We start from the raw sequence: 24343 nt of genomic DNA on the forward strand, positions 1-24343 counted from the left end.
GATGTTTTTCTATGAATTATCAAAAGTCTGACTGTTTGGACTTTATGTCCCAGTCTTAGGAGAATCATGTGATCAACGTAAAAGCAAAAAGGACTGAAGGCTACAAATCAAAGCTTTCCCAGATCTGACTCAGAATTCCTGTTTGTGGAGGACCGCACCCATGTGGTGAGCCTCTGTGCATCCAGCAGCAACCAGGTGCCCTTTTGCTCTTGAGTTTGGATTAAGAGTAAGGGCCCACAGTTGAGCTGGCCGAGCTCAAAGGTTCTTGAAATGACTACTTTCGCAATTCCTTCACTTTCAGGTAATTTAGCTTCTGAAGGTCTCCTGAAAAATGCGCATAATTGCGGGTGTGGTGTTCTTAATTTCTTAGTCTGATTATCTAAGAGGGGTTGCTTTCTTCCTGGAGAGATAAATACCTGGGGGAGGAGGGGGCTTTCAGGTGCGCCTCTGGCCAGGCTTACCTCCCGGCGGTGTGCAAGGGGACGAGTTGCCTGCGCTGGCCCTTTCAAACCAGCGCAACCTCTCCATCCGGTCGCGCCGGGTTTATCTGGCGCCCTCAAACTTGTGTCAACAAAAACTTAGACTCACGTAAGAATGCAGTGCGCTGGCAAGCCGGCGGGGGCGCTGGATAGGAGGGTGGGTCAGTGGTCCCCGGAATTCCGGCGGGTGCTTGTGGTTAGCGCCAAGACCCCATCTTGCCGGAGGGATATGTGTCACAGTTCAGCCATTAAGGCTGCACCTAGGTGTCCGCCCTGCCCCCTGGGGCCGCGGCGCGGGTTCGAGGCCCAGCGTCTGGACATCTTGTGTTTCTGGCTTCCCGAGTCTCCCATGGGACCTGGAGGAACCACCAAAACTCCTCTCCCCACGTCCTGGGCCGCTTTCATAAAACCGAAGATCCGGTGCTGGTGCCAAGTAGGCGTCATTCGGGCACCTAAGAGATGGTGGCAGGTACTGGATGGGCAGAGAGCAATTGTCAAGTCCCCTTTTGGCCTTGTTTCTCCCTACCCCCATCTTCCATAGTGGAACCCCAAGTTCAGCCCAGGCGTTTGGGCCGCCGGGGTTCGGTCTAGGACCTGTCGCGAACTGACTCCGGCCAGAAGACACCACTGGAGTCCTCGTTCAGGCGCTTAGTTTCCCAACACCGGATGTATTACAAGAGGGGCGACAACACGAGGGATTTGGGTTAGATTGGAGTCGGAAAATAGTTCTTTTGAACTGAGAGCTGCCCTTTCCCCACTGAGGGTCTAGTTCTTGGCGGGGTTGGGGGGAGTCTCCTTCCCCCCAGCTTAAGACTGCTTTCCAGGTGAGGGCGCCGAGGTTCCCCGGAAATCAGCAGGAACGCCGAACTCCGGCTGACCGTGGGCGCGCACAGCTAGACAGGCTGGAGCTGAGCCTTACCCAAACTCTGGGCGCCGGGCCTCGGGCCGGGCGGGGCGGCGACGTGAGGGGCGGTGCCGGGCCTGATTGGTGCGTCGGGTGGGGGTGGGGCCAGGAGAGCTCCGCAGCGGCGGCGACGGAGCCGGGAGCTGGAGCCAGAGCCGGGAGCCAGGCAGCGGCTGAGGAGGCAACAAGTGCCGGCGCTGAGCCGAGGCTGGGGCCAAGCCGAGCCGAGGCGGAGCCACCCCGCCGCCGACGCCGCTGGGCTGCCCCATAGCGGGCGCCACGCATGGAGCGAGAGCGGCGGTGGTCGCCGGGCTGAGCCGCGCGGAGCGGCCGGGACGTGGATGCAGCCGCGATCTCCCGCCCCCGCCCCGCCGAGCAGGAGCTGCTCCCGGACAAGGTATGGCCGGGCGGGTGTGCACGCCTCACCTCCGCAGGCCGGCCCCGCGCCCTCCTCTCTCTGTGGTCCCCGGCTTCCCAGCCACGGGACCCTCCTCTCTCCCTCCACCATCCGCTTCCTCAAGGGTGCCGGCTTCGTACCGGCGCCCCAGCGGAGGAATCAGACTCTAGGTGTCTTCCTGCCGCATCTTGGCGTCCCCGTCCTCCCCCTCGCCCCCACCTCTCCCGCTACCTTCCTGGTCCTAGAGGAAGAGGTTAACGAAACCCGCGGTAGCGTGTCTTTCGAGCCTCTTGCCCCATTCCACTCCTCCTCTCCTAGGACTCGGGAACATCCCCCCTCCTCCCCGCTGCACCCCAACTTCCGGGGGAGCCCTTGCCGGGGTGATGCAGGCGTTGGGAAAGGGGGGCGTCAGAGGCCCTGGCGTCCTCATCTGGGTTGCACAGGTGTTTTGGGGAGGGGGCCCTGCTTGATCTCACGCTGCACCCCCGCACCCCACCCTCGTACTGCGCTGCCTCCGGTGCCGCATGGGGAGATCAGGTGTTCCGAGAGCCGCGAGCAGTCGCTCCCCACCCCCATCCACCCGCCACGGCCAACCTCTGGGTCCCTAAAGGCTGGTTTCTGTGAAACTTAGGAGAAACCTTTCGCGTTGACCTCTACAGAAATATTCCACGCCGCCGGCGTTGAATGATTAACCAGGCTACTTGACCGAAACCTGGGATGGGGGGAAGGGTGGGTGCTGCGGGAGCGGGTCTAGCCGGCCTCTGCGAACCACCTTGCGTGGGGGTGTGGGCGTGGAGGGGTGCAGACTCTGCGAAGGCCGCGACCGCAGGTCCTGGAGGCTGCCCCGCGACGCCAGGCGGACCCTTCCGGAGCCTGTATAATCGAGTCACCTTAATTTCCAGGCCACGGTATTTTCCACTCAGGGCTGGGGAGCCCCAGAACCCACTGTCTCCCCATCAAGTGAGGAGGAGCGGCCGAGATACTCAGCACGAGTGTCACGGCATGAAAGCAGATCTCTGAAAATAATGTATATATTTTAAACCTGGACTGAAGAGGAGGCTCCTTCTCCTTAAAATAGAGGGATGATTTGTCTTTTCTCCCCTGCTCTCCACCCATGGCCTCCTGAACCTCCCTAACTTCGCAGAATGGTAGTTTGGAACAATTCTACCAGTCACCTGCTGCTCTCGTTGTAGCCTTGCTGTAAAATTTCAGATTGTAAAGCCAATTGGTGAATATGGGCTTCTACTTGTTATAACAAATCCTTCCAGTGTAATGTAGCCCCGGGAGGTAAGGGGATAGTTAAAGAAGTGGCCGACAGGGCCTGGACCAACTGGAAAGGCGGAGACCCAGCCCAGCCCAGCCCTGAGGCTCTCAACCGGGAGCCGTCTCCTGGTTTCTCCCCTTGGATCTGACAGCTGACCCAGAGGGAGGGTAGGGCTGGGCCGTCACTTCTTCCCTCAGTCCTAGTTCCCTCCTGTTTCTTTTGAATTGCCGGCAGATTCTTTACCATCTGAGCCACCAGGGAAGCCACCTTTGGTGGAATTTGGGAGAGTGTCACACAGAGTCCCAGGGCTCTTAAACCAGATTAGATTTTAAGACCAGGGAAGAGTCCCACACAATTTAGCAACTAAACAACAACAGGATGATGTTTGCCAGACTCCCCTCATCATGGGGGGTTGTCAATTGCTCAGTGTTGTCTGATTCTTTGTGAGAGTCAATGGAAGCCATGGACTGCGTGTAGCCCACCAGGCTCCTCTGTCCCTGGGATTGTCCCAGCAAGAATACTGGATTGGGTTGCCATTTTCTTCTCCAAGTGATCCTCCCAACCCAGAGATCTAACTTATGTCTCCTGTGGCTTCTGCATTGGCAGACGGATTCTTTTATCACTGAGCCACTTGGGAAACCCATCATGGGGGGGGTTAAGAAATGCTTAGTAAATGGTGGTCATTGTATAATCAGTACAGAAGTTTCTCCAGGCGGCAACTTCCCCTTAACAAAAACAGTAACCATTTAGATTTGTTGGAGACTGAAATCAGCCAAATTTGGCAGATGGCAGATAGTTTTTGAAATCCAGGGAATGAGGTAATCTTTTGAGGAAAATAAGCATAATATGCTTGTAAAAGTTATAAATTTTTTTCTGGGTTTCTGATGGAGAGTTGAGTGTATATAGGTGGCTTGTAATTTTGAAGATTTCCTTGTTTTTTGCTTTTTAAAGCCCACAATTTAGATTTCTCTGAGACACTAAAGGTTTGCTAAAAATAAGAAAGTGAAACTGATAATTCATGGTTGATTTTTCATTGTACAATTTACTCAGATGTGTGGCTATTTTCTTTTTAAAGGTTACACTAGGAAATGAATGAGAATCCAAGAAAGTTAATATTATTTTGCTTTATCTCACCTGATGCATTGTTGGTATAAAACTAAGATGTTCTGGGTAGAAGTGTGTGGGACTTTTTCAGCTGATGCAGGGTTAAGCGAAAAAGTGAATCCTTTGTTTCACAAACTTTGAAACTGTAGGAGAGGAAAATTTTTTTTCCTTTCTAAGTTCTTTGGCTGATCTAATAATTAAATTGATCTCAGACAGATTAATTGGAGAAAAAAATTTCTATGTACGGGGATTAAAAACATGCAACCCAAAGCAGTGACCACAGCTTTTTCATACCTTTTCGACAAGGAAACAAATTTGTGAAGAATTGACAAAACAAAGTGGTTTGGGTTTAGGGTAACTAATCAGCAAAGGAGTAACAAGGTTTGTTTGTACAACCTTCTCAGCCCTGAATTCCCTATCTCTGGTGATAAGGATGCCTTCTGCCCTCCTGGTGCAGGGAGGGTACCTTCTTATGGAAGATTGATCTGCTTTCAAGGGAACAGAGGGAGTCAGAGTGTCATTATACTGGCTGGTCTCTGAAGTAACTAGGAATTAATTCAAAATAATCATTGTGTCAAACTGACATTTTTTTTTTTTTTCAAACTGACACATTTAAGGGTGGCATATTCTGTTCCCCTTCAAAACTTCAAAGTTTTAATGTTTTCTGACAATGCTGTTTTTGAGGGGTTTTCCCCCCAATCATAATTTCAGTTCAGTCGCTCAGTCATGTCCGACTCTTTGGGACCCCATGAACTGCATAATTTAGGAATGCTGAACCAGGGCTGTGAATGTATTTAAGGTGCACCCTGTTCATAACATACTGGGTCAGTGCTTTCCATTCAATATAGCTGGCCTGTTGGCTGTGCTTAGTTGCTCAGTTTCCAACTCTCCGTGACCCCATGAACTGCATCCCTCCAGACTCCTCTGTCCCAGGGATTGTCCAGGTAGAATACTGGAGTGGGTTGCCTTGCCATCTTTGTGGGTTGACTTACCCTCTTCCAGGGTATCCTCCCAACCCAGGCATCGAACCCAGGCTTAATTGGCCATATTTGACTCTACTTAGGTTTTTTTTTTTCTTTTTTTTAACAGTTTTATTAGGCAGGTTCTTAAAGACTTTAAAAATTAATACATTTAAATGGTTACTTTTAGAAATGTTGCAACTCTTGCATCTGGGATAATATTGGGTTATGTAATCTTGCAGCATGCCCAACAGTGGTGCATGAGTTACCAATGCTGGAAAATTCTCATAAAGTCCTTTTGGTCTTATTTGCAAATACTCAGGAGGAATTAAAATCATTTCAGTCAATTGCCTGGCCTTTTTGGTGTGTACAGGTTGTTAAAACATGAATTAAACTGGGCTCTGAGTTTGAAGGTTGGGTTTCCTGGCTCGCGTAACCCACGGCACCTAGTAAAGACATGCACCCAGCACCTATGGAGTCAGCTGCCCCTCACCACTTCCCCCAAGCTGGGGTAACTGTAACTAGACGCTTGCCAAACTGTCTCCAAATTGTGGGTGAATAAATTCCTCTCTCAGGAGAGGCAATTACCTCTTGACTGAAGAGGAACACGGATGTGTGGGGTAAGGCTTGGAGCAAATTGATGTAACAATTTCATCATCACCAGGTGATGAGATTTTGCTGGTCTGAACAAAGCTTTGGTGGGAAGAACTTGTTACTTGATGGAGAGTTTATTAATCGGCCATATGCGGCACAATGACTTTACTGCTGGGAAAAGTTGTTTGAGTTTTCTGTTACAACTTGCATTGAGATTTTACACTCACTGCCTTAATGCCGCTACTGTGAGTTTTATGCTCTTTGCCCACCAACTTTGTCTTCTTGCCTTGCCTTAGTTTTTGTAGCAAAATCCAAACTTCTCTTGGGGGGGCGGGGGTCAGCACTGTTGATAAAGTTACAACATATGTCTTGAAATATTTTGTGTAGTTTTATTTAGGTACTTCCATAGATAACTCTAAGGATTTTGTTACAAATTACTTTCTCTGCATCTATGAACATTCCTTTAGAGCAAGGTTTAAAATTATATTCATTCTGATGTGGCTATAGAGGGGAAATTCCCAGTAGTAAGGAAATTGATACTTTATACTTTTCATTCTGTAACATTTAAAAATAGATTTATTGTTCTAATGCCTCCACTCTGGTGGAATTAGGATGTACTTCATTTACCAAAATGTTTTGAAAAACCGACTGTCCAAGGGAGTCAATTCTAGAATGTGGTCAGTTCTGTCGAGTGGTTGTGTGATATTTAGTGGTTAAAGAGCATGAACTTGGAGGTGGTGGTGATGTTTAGTTGCTAAGTCATGTGCAACTTTCTGGGACCCCATGGACTGTAGCCCTCCAGGCTCCTCTGTGCATGGGATTTCCCAGATAAGAATACTGGAATGGATTGCCATTTCTGTCTCCAGGGGATCTTCCCCACTCAGGGATTGAACCCATGTCTCCTGAATTGACAGATGGATTCTTTACTGCTGAGCCACCTGGGAAACCCTTAAAGTATGTAAAGTGCTCTAACATTAAGTGTGCAGCTTATGGGTGTCCACTGCTAAATCAAGAAAATTATTTCAGTAGCCTAGAAGGTCCCTGTGCCACTTTCTAGTCAGTCTCCAGCCCCTAGAGGGAACCATTATTCTGACTTACATCATCTTAGGTGTGATGCATATCATCATATGTTGGTTTTGCCTGTTCTTAAACTCCATTTTGGGAGAAGGCGATGGCACCCCACTCCAGTACTCTTGCCTGGAATATCCCATGGACGGAGGAGCCTGGTAGGCTGCCATCCGTGGGGTCGCTAAGTCTGACATGACTGAGCGACTTCACTTTCACTTTTCACTTTCATGCATTGGAGAAGGAAATGGCAACCCACTCCAGTGTTCTTGCTTGGAGAATCCCAGGGACAGGGGAGCCTGGTGGGCTGCCGTCTCTGGGGTCACACAGAGTTGGACATGACTGAAGCGACTTAGCTTAGCTAAACTCCATTTAAGTGGCATTTCCAGACTCATACAGTGTGTAGTCTTGTGAGACAGACCTGGATTTGAGTTTCATTTTTGCCACTTACTCTGATGTGATTACTGTGTGATAATTACTCTAAGCCTCAGTTTCCTCATTAGAGATATAGCGGAGATTATCTCAGATTGGCTAAGAAAATTAATTTGATGATACACCTAAGATACCTAGCACTGTGCCTGACATACAGTTTTCTTTGTCCTCCTTTTATTTCTTTAAAAAGATGGTAACTAAAGCAACTATATCGTCTGTGTTTTAATATACTGTTTCACTAAATAAAAGCTGTGTAGGTCTTCTATTGAAAGTTAGAAGCCAGATCTTTGTCGAGTCAACACTTTGCTGTTGTAGCATTCAGCTTAAATAGGACCTATTATTTGTTGATAGTTGATCACCTATCATTTTTGATATTTCCTCTGTAAGTCATAAAATAACAGTCTTTGAAATGTTCCTTTTAGAGCTGATTAGTCACCTGTGTGATGTGAGCTAAGATGCAGTGATGACAGCTGGTTCACACATGTCTATGAAACCCATGGAAGAGTTTGATTTAGATAAGAGACATCATTAAGTGCCCAGGGTATCCAGAACAATATTTTACTGCCTTATGTTTTGTAAAATAATTACTTCAGAGTGAAAGCACAGGGCCCGTTGTTAATTGCATGCTTCAGACAACCCATTTGAAACAGTTTCAAGTTTTATAGTCTTCCTTTATAAATGATATTGTGTATTCAGTGATCTAATGTTGCCAGTGTTTGTGCTTATTAAAAATATATATATACTTTGTATTTTTGGAACCGTTTTTTAAGTGTATCTTGATGGTACTATGGCATTCTTTCTTAAAGACTTTTTGTTATGTTTATTTAGGGAAGCAATCAAGATCAAGTGAAGAGAATAAAGTTAATTCCATCTCTTAATACTGTAATTGCTGTTAATTGGTTGAGATCCTTCTAGGTGCTTTTTTTCTACATCTGTATACTTGCAGAATGAGACTAGGAAAAGCCCGTTGCCAATGCTTTAGTCAAATATAAAGCAGATTGTATGGGTCTTGCTAGTGGTGCCTGGCTGAGAGGACAGAAGGTTTTGAAGGCCTGGATTCAGGTCCATCCTCACTCTGGCCCTACTTGTGTCTGGACCATGCAGTCCCCAGAGGCTCCATCATGGAGACCCCTGGCCTCCAGATTACAGTGGCCAAGGGGGAAAACCTGTCACCACCTGCCACCCAAGATCTCAAGATGATTTATAACGAAAGGGTCACTTGGTTCACTTAGCCAGCATGCAGTGAGTGAGCACTTAGTGGATGTCTAGCATGATGCTTGGCTCCTTGTGTATTCCTCAATGGGCCAGGCACAGTCCTTGCCATTAAGGAGTTAGCAATCTGGTTGGAACTCTAACCAGAAACTGGTGAAGGAGTACTCTGATAGAGAGGGGTGCAAGAAGAGTGCAGAGTTGGGGGCAGCCAAGAAAGGCTCCGGAGGAAGTTGAGTTTGGGCTTAGCCTTGATGGATGAATAAATAACTTAGGGGGAGAGAAAGGAGGGCAGAGGCAGTGGGGATCGCAGGCTTGTGGCCCTTTTTCAGGGAAGTAGCGGGTGATCCCGTGGGTTTGGAGGGCAGGGTCCTTTAGGGGAGAGGTTATAGGACACCATGCAGCCTTGATGACTGTGTGAAGAAGTGGTGCCTGGTCAGGAAGGTCGTGGGGAGCCATGGAAAGTCCTTGCGGAGAGGACATAATGACATGTTATGGTCAGGCTTGCATTTATCAGGAAGATGAGCTTTAGCCAGAGAGGTGGGTGTGAGGGAGTTGTGATTGTGGGCCCAGGTCATTTCATGGTCTCCTAATGGGGCTCCCTGCTTCCTGTTTGCCCCACAACAGTCTGTTCTCAGGAAGAAGCTGGGGGCATCTTTAAAAACGGAAACTGCATTACATAACCTCTTTACTTGGAACCCTCCGGTGGCCCCAAGTCTCCCTCAGAGTAAAGCCAACACTCTCTGCCATCTGTTGGGCCCTTGGTTCAGTTCACCTCCTCTTCTAGTGTTGCAGCTGGAAGTCAATTCTGACTCCACGTTGAAACTGTTTCTTTGACTTGCTTTCCGTTGCTTTTGTTATTGTAATCATACATGATGGCCTGTCTCAGGGAATCCTGCCCTTCTGCCTGACTGTTAAGCTAAAGTGCCTTTGTTCAGAACCCTGTCCTCCTGGAGATGGCGGGAAGAAAGAAATTAACACATACCCCTGTCCGAGGCTTGCCATTCTAGAAGATATTTGCCTTTCTACTTTGTTTCCTCCCCTCCCGGCCCCCATCTCTGATCCATAAAAGAACCTGGCATCCAAACTGACAAGATGGTTATTTGAGACTTTAGTCTGCCATCTTCTTGGTCAGCCGGCTCTCTGAATAAAGTCATGTTCCTTGGCCCAACACCTCGTCTCTTGGATTTATTGGCCTTTGTAGTGGCGAGGAGAACAAGCTTGGACCTGGTGACATTAGCTCTCCCCCCACTCAAGTCTCTGCAGCCATGCTGGCCTTCGGGCTGTCCTGTCTCTGGCCTTTACATCGGCTGTCCCCTCTTCTTGGAATTGCCTTCCCTCGCTCCTGCCCCGCAACCTACTCTCTGAAAAGAGAGGCTATCTCTAACCCTTTCCTTCCTTTCCCCTGTACTGTGCCTTCTATTTCGTCTAAGCATTATCAACCTTGTGATAATCAGCCACATAACTTCATTCTTCTTGGTCTGTTTGAAACCTTGCTTGGTTTAAGTAGGTGCTTGATATGTGTTGAATTAGGTCACTTCATCAGTCCTGCTGGGGGAAAACTGAGGGCCCAAACCAGGTCAGGGATGGTGCAGTATTAAAGTGTGTGTGTGTGTGAGAGAGAGATTTATTTGAAAGTGAGAAAGAAAAAGATTCTCATAGTAGATTGCTAGAGATTTGGAAGGCAGGTGTGAAGGAAGTGGGCTGCACACCCGAGTATATCTGGATGTTTCTTAGCGGGACACTGGAGGCAGTAGTGTGTGGCAGAGGGTCTGGAGGGCAGGAGTGTAAGGTGAAGGAAGACCCAGTGTAGGCTTGAGCCCAGAACTGTGGAGAGGGCCCACTTGGGGCGATGGGGTCAGGATCAGAGGCTGCCAAGATGCGCAAGAACCATTAGAGAATTGGGGATAGGAGATGGTCTTGAACTTGTGGTGGGGTAGGGGTGGTGGCCAGCAGTTTTAGGTGCTCTGGGAAGTCAGGAGAGGCTGTGGACTCTGAAGTTTCTTGAGAGTGAAGGGGATGGGAAAGTCAAGGCACAAAAAAGGGGTGTGGTGAGGCGGAGAACATTTTCCGGAAGTTGATGGAGAAGGGAAAGTGCAGCCTGTGCCTGGAGCCACTGGAGAGGGAGCACGTTGAGGTGGGGGATGAAGTGGAGATTGTCACTGATACAGGAGCCCAGGCAGCAGCAAGGGCTGTCGCAGGGGAGGGCGGTCTTGTGGGGGCTGGGGAGTGACTTACTGAAAAGGGAGACTGGTCCATGTGGAGAACTAGAAGTAGGTTTCGGTCCCTGAGCTGATATTAAGTATCTTTGTATCCATGGCAACCCACTTAGCTTGTTCCCTCCTCATCCCCACCTCCTGCATAATAGGAGAAAACCTGCGCAACCAGGCTTATGTGTGGATTGTTTGAATCCTATGCAGCCACCAATATGAAAGTGTTAACACTCCAGTAAGTTTATTTCCATGGACCATAAACTCACTAAGGCTTATAATTTGTGCTTCAGAATTCTGTTGTTGTTTATTTTCTTTGAAAAGCACTTAACATCCAAATGCTTCTTAAAGTGCTTCTTGTTTTTTTGAATCCTGATCAGGAAGTAACACAGTTGTTTTTTAAAAAAGGCAAAACAAAAACCAGCTTCATGTCTGGGTGTAGACTGTTCGGTGGGAAGCCTGGTGTTGTTTTCAGGATCAAGTCTATGTACCTAACAATGAAAGGGTCAAAGTGGGTTTGTTACAAATACCATCCTCTCTATATTATTTAACATTTGGAACTAATAACATGTATTTTACATTTTTTATTTTATGGCTAAATTTGATGCTTGTTTATAAGGAACTTAATGGAGGTTTTATTCTTTAAAGTAAATGAGATGCATCCCTTTTATTTTTCTTCTCCCTTCATGACATAAGGAGTTATTTTTCTTCAAATGAACTTAAAATATCTCTCATGAATACTCCTATTTTTAACTGACTGCTTCTCTCTTTTGAATTTTTTGAAGGTTCTGATGGGTCCTCTTTAAAAAAAAAAAAAGCCTCTTTATAATAGAAATTTTTAAACAAATGCAGATACAGAGAGTGACGTAATGAAGCCCCAGGGAGCCATCACTGGTTTCAGCAAGGTGGTCTCCCCTTTTTGGTCCCTGCCCCGTAGGCGACTGAGATGCTGTGTGGGCACCACCGAGAGTGAGAGAGCAGGCTCATGTGGACCTCCAGGTGTGGGTGTGGGAGCCATCAGTGTAGAGATGGTGGAACTGGGAGTCATGGTGTAGAGATGATGGAGTTGGGAGTCATCGGTGAAGAGATGGTGGACGTTCTGGGAGTGACTGGACACCTCGAGGGAGAAAGGAGTGAGCAGAGGGTACATATGGCACTGAGAAATACCTGGATTGCTGTGTCCAAGATGTTTTCAAGGAGGTGGTGGTAATCTATGGTATATGAAGGTGACATTCACAAAGACACTTAAAATTAGGTGATTAGGTGATTGAAGAAAACAAACTTATGTTTCCCAAGGGGTAAGGGGGTGGAGGGATAAACTGAGAGATCAGGATTGACATGTACACACTGTGTGTGTGTAGTCGCTCAGTTGTGTCCGACTCTTTGCGACCCCACGGACCATAGCCTGCCAGGCTTCTCTGTCCATGGAATTCTCCAGGCAAGAATACTGGGGTGGGTTGCCATGCCCTTCTCCAGAGGATCTTCCTGACCCAGGGATTGAACCCTCATCTCCTGCATCACAGGCAGATTCTTTACCATTTGAGCTACAGGGAAATAATACACATACTACTAGAAGGAAACGGCAACCCACTCCAGTGTTCTTGCCTGGAGAATCCCAGGGATGGGGGAGCCTGGTAGGCTGCCATTTATGCGGTCGCATAGAGTCGGACACGACTGAAGCAACTGAGCAGCAGCGGCAGATACAAAATAGATAACTAATAAGGACCTACTGTGTATAGCACAGGGAGCTCTATTTGACATTCTGTGATGACCTATAGGGAAAAAGAATATAAGAAGAGAGTGGATATATGTATAACTGATTCTCCTCACTGTACACCCGAAACTAACACAACATTGTAAATCGACTATATTCCAATAGAAATACAACAAAATGGAGTGATTTAAACTGCTTGGTTAAAGAGGCCCAATTTCTAAGCTGCTCAGCAGTGTGCTCATATACTGAGCAAACATGTTCTCTTTTTATTTTGGCAACACAAATTTTTCTTGGCAGGTGGCCAGAGAAAGCGATGTTACTATTTCATCCCTTCTTTAAATATGTAGACATTGTCTTGGTTGAACAGCTTTTCCTTTAATAGAACATTTGGACAAAAGGCCAAAATGTCACTGTTTTGAGGATGTATATTTTAAATCCATATGATTTATTTTGATATTTTAAAAAAAACTAAAAACAGTCCTCAGGCACCTGTTAGTAACTTGTTGACAATTAACCAACATTTGAGAAACGGAGAAGAGGCAGGAAAGAAATCTGGGAGATGGAGGCTGGAAGAGAGGGGAACCACTCTGCTTGTTTGGTATCCTGTCCTGAAGTTGCCACCCCAGGGCCACTTATCACTAGAAAGGTTGTCTTCTGGGACGAGACTGCCCCTGACTCAGGAGAAGTGGAATCCCAGGGGGCTTGCATTTTAATTGGATGTGCTGTGTGCAAGCCGCAGAGCCTGGCACTCACCATTTGGGGTGCTTTAACCTCACAGTTACAGCCTGTAGGTTGGGGAGCCTCTTGTTCATACCTCCCTCAGGGTTGAGGAGAACGGCTCTCAGCTCATCTGGCACTGTTCAGGTTGGGACGTGTTGCTCTAGGTGGGGTGGTTCTGGATAACTAGCTCTTGGTACTCCGTTTGGGGGGCTTTAATTTTGGGGAATCCCAAATGCTAGGAGGGTAGATTAAATACAGTTCACTGGGGAAACTGAGCCTGTCCTCATGGAGGAGGGGGTGGGATTTGAACCTGTACCTGTAAGCCTGGGGGCAAGATTGAGAAGTAAGAGAATGGATGTTTCCGGAAGCCAGCATGAGTTGTGGTGTGGATGAGGACCACAATTGTTTTTAAGGGGTGCTGTGTCCCAGGAGGTTTTGAGGATGGCATGCTTGGATCTCGGATGGGGTCTTTGTGAGAGTGCTTAAGGAGGAAGGGGTGCGTCACACTCCTCTGTCCTGGCTGTGCCAACCCTGCAGCTCTGTGCCTGAATTCAAGTTTGGCAGTAGCTTAGGTGGACTTGCAGGCTGGGAGCAGCCCATCTGGGGTCCCTGTTCATGCCCCCTCCCTCCACTCTCTATCTTGGGAACCTTGAATAAGTTTCTGGAAGCAGATCATTTATCTGTAAAATAAGGATACCTCAGTAGCCACCGTATACCCCCTTGGGTCTTTGGCACGCATCCAGGCACATGGACCAGTGTTACTGAGTCCAAGCTTGTACTGTTCACTACATGACAGGGCATCTTGAGAGGCAAGATGCTGAGGCAGGGGTAGTGACCTTATATGGAAAGTCAGCGGCAGAGAAGATGGCGGACTGGTGTCCCAGAGAATCATCTTACCCAAGTTAGAATTTGGGCTTCTTTCATAGTAAAAGGGGAGAGGGTGTGGTAGGTTATTGCAGACTTCTTGGTGTCAGAATCCTTTGTTCTTGCAGCTGTCCACATAGATGTCTTAAAGTTCATGATGCTCCTGCACACCTTCAGCAAGACAAATGTATTCTCTGCTCTGCAACTTTTTATCTTTGTATCATTAGGAAGTGTTATACCTTTAAGGGTTAGAGCTTTGAGAATGGGCTATCCTGTATATTTCAGGCTATAGGCAACATTCTTTTTGTTGTGGTTTAGTTGCAAAGTTGTGTCTTACTCTTGGGCCTTGGGCACACTTCCAGGCAAATGGACCAGTGTTACTGAGTCCAAGCTCGTACTGTTCACTACATGACAATCACAATTCTGAGTGATTGAGGCAGTTATCTCAAAGCTGCTGCTTTAAGAGACTCCAAATGTTTAAGCAGGGAGTCCTGGAGCCTGAAGCATGGTACTTTATGCTCATTGGTGTCCCCTTCATTGTACCCAAGGGGAAATACTCTTTAAGGAAAATTGTCACTGGGAAACATTCATACAAACAGCCAAGAAATTGAGACTTCCCAAGGCAATTTATTAAATTACTTAAGTTAAACACAGTGAATATCACTAGTATTAATGCAGTCCCAACTTGCAGCATGTTCAAACAATATTTATTTTGGGAGATTATATTTTTATTTTGGAGATAAATGTACACAGATGTAAACTTTGGTTTTGCAAGAGTTGATGGAGATGCTTTCAAACCCTACAATTCATGGGGGCAAGAATTACCAAATTTAATGGAATTGGGAAGGGCATTGGTTGATTTGAAAGTTTGTAGAGTACTTTTTGCCTGGGGGAGAGCATGGCAACCCACTCCAGTATTCTTGCCTGGAGAATCCCAGTGGACCAAAGAGCCTGGGAGGCTGCAGTCTATGGGGTTGCAAAAAGTCAAACGCGACTGAGGGACTAAGCACAGCACAGCACAGAGTACCTTTTGGAAGTGATATAGGTGAATCTCTGTGATGGTTAGATTAAATTTGGCTGCTCAAATGCTTAACATTAAAGTGATTGTCTTAAAAACATAAAAGTTTTACTTTATGGTCATTTTTACTGTCCATGAAATTAAGTGGTGAAGAATGATATGATTTTGAAAGTCAGTCCAGAAACTTTGAGGAGAGTCAACTTTTGATTTTGTTAAATTAGTCTTTGAGTTTTTCATGCATTTTACTACGTAAAATGACAATAATCTCTTTTCAGTGAGAGGTGAAAATATTCTTTCTCAGTTGATTTCACCAGCTTTTCTCTATACGTACCTGTAGACAGGAGCCCACGTAGCAAGCACCAGATTCTCTCCTCCCCTCCCCATCTCTGTCCACCTACATCACCAGGCCATGGCTGACAACAGCCTGCTTGTTTCCAGAAGCACTTACACAAGGTCAGATTGATAACTTAGTTTATATACTTTATATTAAATAATGATAACTTTGTTTCCAGTCCAGTATTTTTATTAATTTTTAATTACCTTTTTCCCATCTTCCATCCCTTGGACCTGTGTTTGTTTACAGATTTGTTTAATCATATGAGACAAATGTTTCCAGAGATTTTTTTTTTAATTAAAAACAATTTTAAAATTATTATTTCTTTACTTTTGACTACATTGGGTCTTTGTCACTACGTGTGGCCTTTCTCTAGCTGGAGTGAGCCGGGGCTACTCTCTAGTTGCGTGTGCGGCTTCTCATTGCGGTGGCTTCTCGTTGCAGAGCACAAACTCCAGGGCTCGCAGGCTCAGTAATTGTGGCACTTGGGCTTAGTTGCTCCATGGCACATGGAATCTTCCTGGACTAGGGATCGAACCCATGTCCCCTGCCTTGGCAGGTGGATTCCTAATGGCTGGCCCTCCAGGGGAGTCCTCCTGGGATTTTTAGGTGATGTCCTGCGTTGAGATGACACCCAGTGATGTTGTCCTCGTGGACGAGGCACGGAGGGAAACCCCAGAATGATAGTTGTGAAGAAAAGTGGCCTGGCCTGGCACATAGACAGTCAGGGGCCAGGGAGGGTCTCTGGGGGACCTGGAGATACAGGGCCTGTGTGTGAAATGACTCAACAATGCTTTGTGTGGAGCAAAAGAGGAAAACGGTGAAAGAATAAAACTTTTATTTAGTCCTTGTTCCTTTATTGCCCCTCCCCGGTTATGTCCTTCTTGTCCTCAAGTTTTACTGTCCTCAGCCAGACACTCGAGAGACAGAAATGGAATGGCTCAGCTCCTGCTCTGAATGCCCACGTGCCCTGTGAGGTGTGTCAGACTCCTTCCCCACAAGGTGTGATAAGTCAGATAAATGTGTATTTAGTGTTAAGACACAAAAAGGAAGTAAGAAAACCACAGGCCGGGGGGAGGGGGAGCGTGGGGTGTGGGGGTGTTTCTGTTCAGGGAAGGTGCCACAGGAAGTGGTGCTGGCCTTGTTTTTTATGTTGCTAGCCCAGAATCAAAGCTGCGAGAGGACTTTGTCAGTGATGGTGATTCTCAGTGCGCCTCCTCCCTATGCTGACCTCGGGCGAGGCTGTGTGCCTTCCTGTGCTTTGGTTTCTTCTTCTCTACAGAAGGCTGGAGTCCCTGAGCTCTAAGGCCCTGGAAAAGAAATGCTTATAGCTTCCGTGGGCAACAAACTCAGGATAGGGTCTGTGTGCAGAATCCATGTGCACGTTCTGGAGAGAGGGTACAGTTTGTGGCCGACATTGCTCTTCCATTACCTTTTTTTTTTTTTTTTTTTGATGCAGACTAGTGTCCCTTCCTCACAGAGCCTGGGGAGCTGGGCTGCTGGACACCTGGGAGCTCACCTCTGGAAGGTGGCCAGTGGGAGGACCAGGCTAGAATCCCTGCCATTTCTGGCTGTGGTGCCAGAGTGAAGGGAAAGGCGAGGAAAGGCAGCATTTTCTCTCTGTAAAAGCTCTTGACAGAAGGGTTTGCCCAACAGGTTTGTTAGACTAGGCCAGTGCAAGCGCTGCCAGGCTCTCATTCCTCAGTGTGGATTAACACCTGCCACGCAGGCGGCAGGGACTCCACCCTCAGCAGGGGCGGTGCCCGCCCAAGCGGACCAGGATCTCTGGGCACCTTCAACCAGGGACTGCTCCCAGCTGGAGATTTTATCTACATTATTCCTTTCTCATGCTTCTCAAACAACTCGACCGCCTGGCTTTCTTTGGAACTACCTGCATGTTCCCGGGTATCCACAAATGCAGTGACTTCACTTCCTAAGTCTTTTTTTTTTTTTAAATTGTAGCTTTATTTGAGGATTCTTGAAATCTTCTGAACAACAAGGTTGTGTGGTAGAAAAAGTAAGAGTTTAGACTCAGGGTCAGGGTCCAAGGTCCAAGTCCTGGCTGTACTCAGATTAGCTCTACTCAGGCTAATGGTTTCACGTTTTTGAACTTGAGACGGTTAGTTGAGAATATCCTGACATAAAAAATGGGCAAAGGGTGTGAGGAGTGGGAAGTCAGGAGGAAAGTACAGCAATGACGAGGGGTCAGTTAAAACATGCAGAGGTTGTTTTGGTGTGAAGATTTGAAAGAAGGACAAGGTCCACAGTCAGTGTGGAGACCTCTGTGCTCTCTGGTGTTGTATAGTCTGGCTTTTTTTTTTTTGATGAGGAAGGACATGGAATAACTTGATTGTTCTCTTTGTAATTTTTTCAAAGGGAATAATAAGACAGTGTACAAAGACACACAAATAAGGTTGTTCATCAGATTTCTTTTCCCCCCAGTTATAGGCAAAGTCCAGAGAAGGCAATGGCACCCCACTCCAGTACTCTTACCTGGAGAATCCCAGGGACGGGGGAGCCTGGTGGGCTGCCATCTATGGGGTCGCACAGAGTCGGACATGACTGAAGCGACTTAGCAGCAGCAGCAGCAGGTAAAGTCAGAAACAACTCATGGGTTAGTGATTGGGTAGTAGTAGTGTTAATTGCTCAGTTGTGTCTGACTCTTTGCAGTCCCATGGACTGTAGCCTGCCAGGCTCCTGTGTCCATGGGATTCTCGAGGCAAGAATACTGACTGGAGTGGATTTCCATGCCCTCCTCCAGAGAATCTTCCTGATCCAGGGATAGAACCTGGGTCTCCTGCGTTGCAGGCAGATTCTTTACCGTTTGAGCTACAGGGAAGACAGGCCAAATGCCTGTACTCCGTCAGAGGTACTTTAGAGATCTGTTGGTGGCTTAATGGGTAAAGAATCCGCCTGCAGTGCAGGAGATACAGGTTCAATCTCTAGGTCGGGAAGATCCCCTGGAGGAGGGCATGGCAACCCACTCAAGTATTCTTGCCTGGAGAATCCCATGGACACAGGAGCCTGGCAGGCTACAGTCCGTGGGATCACAAAGAGTCGAACATGACTGAAGCAACTGAGCATGCATGCGTGATAGAAGGTGAGTCACTCAGATCATGCTGCCTTCCCCGGTCCAAATCTGCTTAACAAAAATTAAATCTCTGAACACAATAGCCAATTGTGTTTGTAATGAACTTGGAGGTCAGATTTGGAGCCGTTCTTCATTTTTTCCCTTATTTCGTATTCCTGTGTGATTTAGTCAGGTTTTTTTTTTTTTAAATAGAGGGGCTGTGAAAGCACATTGTGGCTATCTCTTTGGAAACAGCACTTGTTACTTAGATATAGGCATGGTGCACGCTTATCCCATGGAGAGTCCTTGGGCTTATCTGCTTTCTCCAGTCGCCTCAGAACCTATCTGGCCACAGACTGGCTGCTGCTCTGCAAGCAGACACTCTGTAGCCCCACCCCACCGCTTGCCTGCCCTGCTTCTCCTCACTTCTCTGAAATCTACCCTGTTTGAAGCTCCACTCAGGTCCTGCCTCATCCTCTGCTGGTGACAAATGTACTGTCACGTATTTCTTACTTATTTATGAGTTCGCTGTACAGGACCCATGTTTTATACACTTTCCACCTAACTTCAGACTCAAATAATGATGTTCATGGTTGGAAATGACTTCAGGTTGGTGATAGGGAGATCTCTAACTTGTACCAGTTTTTAACTGTTGTCTGTCAGCTCCCAGTCCACCCTTTGTTGTCTGATCTATGAACATGGATCAGAGCTCTTCAAATATTTTTCCTTTGCCTTCTCTCAAGTTGAGGGCTCTGAAGAGGATGTTGCAGGAGAAGGAGGTTTTCCTTCCTGCTTTCCAGAGTCTAAAATCAGGCTCGTACAGAGCCTGCTGGTTTTCCCGTGGGCTTGCAGGCTGCAGCTTTCCCCAGTGTGTGCCCGCCTTGTCCTGTCTGCAGCTCTCATGGCTGTGATAGACTGGGGAGCCTGAGCCCAGCCCAGGTTGCTGCTTCTCCTCAGTCCCCACGTGTATATATGGGAGCCTGGTGGTCCTGACCATCTAGAGAGCTGGCCACGTATGTCTGTCCTGAGCACTTCCTGTCCGGGCCATGCATTGTCATGCTAAGCTCCTGAAGAGTGAGGTCTCTCCAGCTCCTGGGTCCAGTCGTAGCCAGACTTCCTGTGTGGACATGACTGCCTTTGCACCCTTGTTCTCTCCGCCTAGCTCCCAGCAGTCTCCAAGGTTTGCTTCCTGTCTCCCTCCGCATGGGGATTCTTGTATTTCAGGCTTTGTACCGGCACCCTAGAGGGTTATTCCTGCTTTTCTGGTGACTGGACCATCTTGGGCATCCAGGAACTGCCTCCTATACCTTCTTCAACAAGATACAAACCTTGCTTCCATGTTTGTCCTGTTTGGGGTACCTTTCATCTAGTATAGGGCACCCTTTAGAGTTCTATTCCATCTTTGTTGTTTAATCACTAAATCATGTCTGACTTTTTTGCAACCTTATCGACTATAGCCCATCAGGCTACACTGTCCATGGGATTCTCCAGGCAAGAATACTGGAGTGGATTACCATGCCCTCTTCCAGGGGATCTTCCCATCCTGGGGATTGAACCCTTGTCTTCTGCGTCTCCTGCATTGGCAGGAGATTCGTTACCACTGAGCCACCAGGGAAGCCCTTTATAGTTCTCAATTATAATATTTTATAGTTCTGTCTTTATAGTTACTCAATTATCATATTTTTAAACTTCCCCTGCTTGAATTATGGTGTGGTTTCTGCCTCTTGGTTGGACCCAGACTGAAATACATCCCATGTAACCCAACTCAGCAAACAGATGGATGAGCCAGAGAGAAGTCTAGGAATTTCCCTGAGGACTTGTTGAGAGCCTGCCAGACTGTGCTGGTTTGTACATAGGTTCTAGAGCTTGATGTGGAAGAACTTCCCAAGCCATACCCATGTGCAGGCTCTTAACAAGGACTCCAAAACATGTTAAGCGCCCCAGGAAGTGACTGCCTGCATTGCAACATTTCTTTTCTAATGGTTTCCTGCCTGGGTAAGTAGGTGCCCCCAAGCTTTCAGTCTGTACCAGGGGCCTTTATTTAGGCATGTTCACTTGTCCCTCTGCTATTATGGCCTTGGTGGAACTAGCAATTGCTGGAGGTCCACCCCCCTATCAGAAAGGAGTGTGGAGGTCCCTCTGTTTGGGACTGGAATGGAGGGGATTGCCTGGATACTCTGCTAGTGGAGGGATGAAGCTTTCATAGACGCTCTGCTGGATCCCACATGCCTGCATTCCCACTCAGGTGGTTCAGGGCTGCCTGTGGGCCTGGGTGGGGCTTTCACCACAATTTACCTCTTCAGATCTAGCCCCTACCCTCCCAGGTCTAGTATGGACTCACTACTAATAGTCTTATCGCCTATAACCCTAGAAAAGCCTTTACATTTTTTCTACTCTAGTACTTTAAAAAGTGAGACAGGTTTCTAAATACATAGGTCATTGAGCAACACACATATAGTTCCCAGTGTCATCTCTTTGGAGAAAGGTCATGTATATTTATTTAATCTAATTTCTACTGAAAGAGCTATATTCAGTGAACTCAACCACATGACCAAAATACCTGTTTGTTCAACAAATGTGGAATAACTCTCAGATGCTACAGCCAGGGGTACTGGTGTTGCAGGGTGAAGACCTTGACCACAGAGGGTACCCTTGTTCCTGGGTGCTTCAGGAGTGACACTTGACCGAATTGAGGAGTAGAAGAAGCTCATCAGGAAGGCATGGCAGACAGAGGGCACTCTGCGGATGGCAGAGGGAAACTGGGACTGTCTGGAAGAGACTGTGTTTGCTGTGATCGGAGGTGAAAGTGTCCACGGTGTGGCGGTGGGGGATGCTGGCAAGAGGGGCTGCGGAGGAAGCACAGAGCATCATAAAGGGACTAGAGGGCATGTGAGTGAGAAGGTGGAGGGTGAGGCTGGTGTTGAGGCTGGGGCATATCCCTGGGCAAGAGGTCTCACAGAAGAGGGGCAGAGGCCATGAGGCCCTGAGCTCTGGGAGTGGAGGAAAGAGGCGTTTTAGAAGACAACACAGTTATATTTAGGCTGTGGGGAAGCAGTGCCATGGTGGTGGTGGTGACCACACCAGGAACAGCACGAGCAGGGGTGTGTGTACAAGGGCTGAAGGCTGAGCTATTGGGAAACAGGGATATTTGGGAGCTGCAGGAAGTAAGGCCTTGGGCTCCTACAGTCGCCAGCTGCAGAGCCTGATTGGAATAGAGGAGAGCTGAGGAGGAGGAGGTGCCGGTGACATTACTGAGGTGGAAACACAGATGTGGAGAGCAAAGGAAGAAGCAGCTCACTGCTGCTGGGGAGTGCACGTGGGCCGTCGATCCATGGCGAACGCAGGACCCAGGAAGAGAGACTCCACACACATTGAATATCTGGAGTTAGCTGGCTCAACTTGTGATCCTTGGTTTCTTGTTTTGCTGCCATTGTTGTTTGTTTACTTTTGGCTGTGCTGGGTCTTCGCTGCTGTGCGGGCTTCTCTCTAGTTGTGGCGAGTGGGGGCTGCTCCTCACATGCGGTGTGTGGGCCTCTCGCTGCAGTGGTCTCCTGTTGTGGAGCACAGGCTCTGGGGTGCACAGGCTTCAGTAGTTGTGGCACACAAGCTCGGTCACTCCAGGGAACATGGGATCTTCCTGGATCAGGGGTCGAACCCGTGTCTCTCCTGCATTGGTCGACGGATTCTTTATCACTGAGCCACCAGGGAAGCCCTATTTGTTTGGGGGTTTTTTTGGGGGGGGTCCTACTTTTGGAGTAACATTTAAGGTGATGGATAGAAGCGTTTCTAGACGGAGAATATTTATAAAGAGGCAGTGAACCACAGAACTTGAGAAATGTGGTCAGTGTTGGGTGGAGGAACTAAACCCATCAAAGAAAACTATTGAATGCCTGTTGTACACTAGGCAACACCCTGGTGTGGCGGGTTATATCATCACTTCACAGGTGAGGAGACTGAGGCTCAGACAAGTCAAGTAGCTTTGAGGTCACACAGCTAGTAGTAGGGTAGCATTACCAGAATTTAACTCTGGGTTGTTTGGCTCCAGGTGCCATACTAATTTTCCAAAGTGCAGGTGGGTCTGGAACATACCTGTCCTCAAACATCTACCAGCCTTGTTTTATAATGACACGATCTTATACACTGAAGATCTCAAACCCTTACCAGTTTTAGTAAAGGCAGGAGCAAGATGGCCTCTGGGAAGGTTAATCCCTATCATTGTTTACTAAATTTTCTTCTTTCTCCTTTTCTGAAAATCTGAACATGTTTATGTGAAGAATGATCTTAGTGTTTGATTTTATTTTAAGTGGTGAGTACCACTTGAGACTTCCCTGGAGCTTCCCTGGTGGCTTAGATGGAAAGGATCTGCCTGCAATGTGGAAGACCTGGGTTTGATCCCCAGGTCAGGAAGATCCCCTGGAGAAGAGCATGGCTATCCACTCCAGTTCTTTTGCCTGGAGAATTCTATGGGCAGAGGAGCCTGATGGGCTACGGTCTATGGGGTCACAAAGAGTCAGACATTACTGAGCGGCTAAATACACACCATTTTGAGAAAATCAGCCACACTGGGCTTTGGGGGAACTGTAATCAGTGGGGATCAGAGCATGTCCTGCAGACACTTAGATGTGTAATGTCGCCTGTGGGGACATAGAGGTGAATAGATTCATCATTTATACTTTTCCCTTTAAATTTTGAACGTGAAGGTACTACTGCTGACTTATGAACCAAATTCCTTGAATTCAATTGATCGTTGTTCTGACTTACAGACCAGAAAATGTCAGACATACGTCCTCTCCAGGTGAGGTTGTTGAGGGCATCTTGGGGCTCCCCAGCTCCAGTCCTGACAAGAACTGCAGCCAGGCTTCTTGCTCCCATTAAGGAACAAGCTCTAGGTACAGCCCCACTCTTCTGGTCCCACCAAGATGCTGCACTTGCACCCTTACCACTCAGCCATCTGCCCTGAGCACTGGAAGGTATTCCCTGTCTCCCCCAGAACCACTTGGCTACAAGCTATCCCTCTCTCTGAAAAGGTCTGGCAAGGACCAAGCAACAGATGTTAGCAGCCTGGGAGGTAAGGATTTAGGAAAGCCACTTTTGTCCGGCTTCTGGAGTGAGGACAGAGGAGGTTGGGCGGGCCAATTGACGTCCAAGTGCCCTGTCTCCGTGTGATATGGCAGCAGGCTTGGGCTCTAGATCCTTGAAGGATTTGTGTATCCTGTTGGGGCAGGAGAATGAGCAGGAAGCAGGATCCTCCCTAGACACGGAGGCTGCTAGATCAAACTCTTGTGACTGAATCAGCAACTTGGATTTCCAGCCTCCAAGCCTCAGCCTGACTGGATTGGATGGCTGGTTGTTTCATTTCATGATTACAAGAAGGTCCTGCCTTTCTTTTATCCTTAACATTGGTTCTAGGGATGGGAGAGCATAGACACAGGTTTTGGATTTGGTCTCAGTGTGGTTGCTGGCTCTGTCCCTGACTAGCTATTGGTGACCATCTACCTAACATACCTGAGCCCCTTGGGATGGGTGAGTGAGTCCCTGACTTAGAGTTTTGTGAGAATAAGTCCTTGTGGCTGGCGATGGCCACATTAAAATGTCTTCTGGCCAGTGCTTTGCTTTCAGAACTGGAGGGAACCTTTGAGAATCATCCTCTTTTGTGGTGCCAGTCTGGCATCCAGGAATGAAACACTGGGATTATTTAAACTGCATATAGGGGAATAAAATGACTATAGCATAATCATTCAGTAAGGGTTACTTATGACCTCACCCTATCTCCCATATCTGACTTTGATGGTAGTCTTGAGGGTTCAAATGTATACATATAAAGCTTTAACATTTTAAAATAATTTTTTAAGAAGATAAACCATTGAAAACCAGACCATCATCTTTTTAGTCCCTTTCGTCATAAGCCTGTGCTACAGTGTTCGCTTGTATCATGCTTTAAAACTCAAACAATGGAGCTGAACTGCTTAGATTTGAATCCTGGTTCTGCCATCTGCCAGCTGTGTG

General features: G+C 47.4%; 1 protein-coding gene across 1 annotated transcript in view; it reads left to right on the forward strand.

Annotated features, from left to right (window-relative positions):
- Positions 1–1510: 1510 nt before the first annotated feature.
- The window catches only part of B3GNT2 (UDP-GlcNAc:betaGal beta-1,3-N-acetylglucosaminyltransferase 2), a 32594-nt gene continuing 9761 nt past the window's right edge, over positions 1511–24343 (forward strand). The window contains exon 1 of the mRNA XM_019970371.2: positions 1511–1780. The gene's annotated coding sequence lies outside the window, so the exon portion shown is untranslated. The remainder of the gene's footprint in view (positions 1781–24343) is intronic.

The sequence above is a fragment of the Bos indicus genome, chromosome 11 (genome assembly GCF_029378745.1).
Source record: "Bos indicus isolate NIAB-ARS_2022 breed Sahiwal x Tharparkar chromosome 11, NIAB-ARS_B.indTharparkar_mat_pri_1.0, whole genome shotgun sequence".
Taxonomy (NCBI): domain Eukaryota; kingdom Metazoa; phylum Chordata; class Mammalia; order Artiodactyla; family Bovidae; genus Bos; species Bos indicus.